Consider the following 3,952-nt stretch of genomic DNA (forward strand, 5'->3'; position numbering starts at 1 on the left):
AAGGCCAGACTTCTCTTCGTGTAGGTTAATTTTCACTACACAAGAGCCAGTGTTGTTCCAGTGGCAATAAAATAATATTACTAGGCTTCTTGATGTTAAACTATTATAGACTAATTAGAAGCAACAAAATTTTTTTTTTGATTAGTGTGATTTAATAAGCTATCTCCAGTAAAAACAAAAGGAAATATTTAGATGTGATATATTATCGCCTATTACAAAGGGAGAAGAATTAAGAAAAGGATAAAATATGTATAAATCAAGGTGATATTTTTGCAAAGCAGAATCTTTTTTATTAAGTTTTAGTGATTTTTTTTCCCCCACAATCACCTAAGTACTTTTGGAATTTCAATTAGAGTCACAGTCACACATATTTAATACCTTGCGTTTCTGTGTAATATATAAATGACCTAGTGTGTAAACTGTTTTGCAGAAATGTGCACTGCTCAGAGCCATTCACATTTACAGAGGCCTCTTCTCTACTGCAGCCATCACCATTGCACGTCCATGTGTAGTTAATGTCCCTAATTCTCAGCTCGTTAATTTAAAAAACATGGTTTCAAATTATTTGATTTTAGAAATCTCAATGATAAAAATAAATCCTTATGGCATAATTCACATTAATAATATAAATGGCATCCTTCTGTTAAATTTCCGGAAAACATTGTATTTTATATGTAAAAGTTTATTATTTACTTAACCAATCATTTAAAGCTATTAAAATAAAAGGATATTTCAATAGGTATATAAAATTGCAATAAATTTTGTTTCAACAAAGAAATCAAAAATAGTTAAAAAGTGTATATTTGAATTATCAAATATTGGTTAATGATTACTAATTATCCAAACATCCATAAATAAGTTCATGTTCTAGTTTTAGAATTGTTCATTTCTTAAGTAATGACTAAAAAGTTTACATTGTTATTAAGAAGACTAAGTGACATGGTATTCTACTAGTTCATATCATTCGTTTTACTTCTTTTGAAACCCTAAGTTTGACTTGTTTAATTATGTATTGATCTTTTTTTCATATATTATAGACCTTAAGCTCCTTAAGAGAGCAAAATTACTTGCCTTACCTGGTATTATAACCCCACTGATAATACAGTGCTTATATGCACATTCCTATTATAACCTTTTTTTTTTTAATCTATGAATTATCCCCTAAGTTTTTAAAATAAAGTGAAATTTGAGATGTTTTAAAAGTTTATTTACATTATAGGGGATGAAAAATTTTTCTTTGTTCATAAGATCTTTGGTCTAACAAGAAAAATGACATGAAACAGATTAACAGGAGAAAAACAAACTTAATTATGTACTTATAGGAAATCTACAAAGATATGAGACTCAAAAGCAAGTTGGGCACTCAAGGCTCATGTGCTATTCCGAGCTAAGGAATGAGGTAGTGGCCCAGGGCATCACAGGGGAGAAGGGTAATTCATAGGAGATAAGAAAGGCAGGCGTTTGATAGCTATATGTGTGCCCTGCCACACACATAGATCTTTCATATAAAAAAGTTATCTCGAAAAGCTTTGTCTGGTGCAGGCCCCCTATCTAAATTATTTGAGGCAATTAAGGGAAAAGTAAAAGATTTTCCTGAGTTTGCTGGGCCTGGATTGTCTTCAGCTCAAAATAATTCACCTGCCAACGTAGCAATTTTTCCAACAGCATTTGCTCACTTCATGTCTCTGTATCACATTTTAGTAACTCTCACATAGTTTTAACTTTTTCATTATTTTTCTATTTTTATGGTGATCTGTAATCAGTGATCTTTGATGTTCCTATTGTAATTGTTCTGAAACTTCACGAAGACAGCAAACTTAATCAATAAATATAAGAGAACAAACTTAATTGATAGATGTTGTGTGTGTTCTGATTGTTCTACCACCCCCTGTCTCTCTCCCTGTCCTCAGCCCTCCCTAATCTCTGAGACATAACAATATTAAAATTAGGCCGATTTATTAATTGGCCCTACAATGGCCTCCAAGTGTTCAAGTGAAAGGAAGAGTCTCACGTCTCTCACTCTAAATAAAAAGCCAGAAATGATTATACTTAGTGAGAAGCGTAACTTGAAACCTAAGAAAGGCCAAAGCTAGGCCTCTTGTACCAAATAGTTACACAAGTTATGAATGTAAAAGAAAAATTCTCGAAGGAAATTAAAAGTGCTAGTTCAGGGAACACATGAAGGGTGAAAGTGGAACAGCCTTGGTGGGAAGCTGCAGCAAGTTATCCAGATCTAGCTAAGCTAATGAATGTGGCTACACTACACAAGAGACTTTTAATAGAGGCAAAACAGCCTTATACTGGAAGAAGGTCTCATTTAGGACATTGATCACTACAGAAAAGTCAAGGCCTGGCTTTGAAGCTTCAAAGGACAGGCTGACTCTTGTGTTAGGGGCTAATGTAGCTAATGTAGTGATTTAAGTTGAAGTCAGTGCTCATTTGCCATTCTGAAAATCCTAGGGTCCTTAAGAATTAGACTACATCTATTCTGCCTGTGTTCTTTAAATGGAACGAACAAAGCCTAGATGAGAGCACATAAGTTTACAACATGGTTGTCTAAATATTGAGACCTACTACTCAGGAAAAAAAAAAAATCTTTCATAATGTCATTGCTCATTCACAATGCACCTGGTCACCCAAGAGCTCTGATCGAGATGGGCAATGAGGGTCATGTTGTTTTCATGCCTGCTAATCCATGGACCGAGAAGTAGTTCAGATTTTCAAATCTTATTATGTAAGAAATAAATTTTGTAAGGCTATAACTGACATAGACAGTAATTCCTCTGATGGATCTAGCAAAGTACATTGAAAAGGTTCTGGAAAAGGTTCACCATTCTAGATGACTAATAAGAACATTAGCGATTCATAGGAAGAGGTCAAAATATAATATTAACAAGTGTTTGGAAAAGTTGATTCCAACCCTCATGGGTGACTTTGAGGGGTTCAAGACTTGAGTGGAGGAAGTAACTGCAGATGTGTTGGAAACAGCGAGAGGACTAGAATTAGGAGTGGAGCGTGAACGTGTGATTGAATTGCTGTAATTTCACGATAACGCTTTAATGAATGAGGGGTTTCTTCTTATGGATGAGCGAAGAGAGAAGTTTCTTGAGATAAAATCTGCTTGTGAAGATGCTGTAAAAAATTATTAGAATAACAAAGAATTAAGAATATTACATAAGCCTGTTTGATAAATCAGCAGCAGGGTTTGAAAGAACTGACTTCAAGTTTGAAAGAAATTCTCCTGTGGGTAAAATGTGATCAAACAACATTGCATGATAAAGAGAAATTGTTCATGAATGGAAGAGTCAATTGATGTGACAAATTTTATTGTTATCTTTTTTTAAGAAATTGCCACAGCCACCCAAACTTTCAGCAACCTCCACCCTGATGAGTCAGCAGCCATCAATCAATGCCAAAGTGAGACCCTCCACCAGCAAAAAGTTATAACTCACTGAAGGCTCAGATAATGGTTCACATGTTTAAGCAATTAAGTATTTTAAATTAAGGTATGTACATTCTTTTAGATATAATGCCATTGCACACTTAAAAGACTACAATATAGTGTTAAGGTAACTTGTATAAGCACTGGAAAACCAAAAATAAAATCGTGGGACTCACTTTATTGCAATATCCACACTATTGCAGTGGTCTGGAACCAAACACACAGTATCTCTAAGGTATGCCTATATCTAGGCCATTTTTTAATGCTAATATATTTTTTGCATTTCTTTCCCAGTTGTGAACCTGGAGCACAAAAGCAATACATAATCCTTAATGTGAGGAGAAATTATTTTAAATTTCTCTCCACAATTATCTCTCTATATCCTCTCTGTGTTCTGCAGATGATTAGCAGTTGAACTATAGTGCCAGCAATTAACAATATATAACATCAGATTCATCTGGATGTTTTGCTGTCTTGGTAGCTTATATACAAGTTTCAATATTTATCTAT

This window comes from Rousettus aegyptiacus, unplaced genomic scaffold (assembly GCF_014176215.1).
Source record: "Rousettus aegyptiacus isolate mRouAeg1 unplaced genomic scaffold, mRouAeg1.p scaffold_m13_p_11, whole genome shotgun sequence".
Classification (NCBI taxonomy): Eukaryota; Metazoa; Chordata; class Mammalia; order Chiroptera; family Pteropodidae; genus Rousettus; species Rousettus aegyptiacus.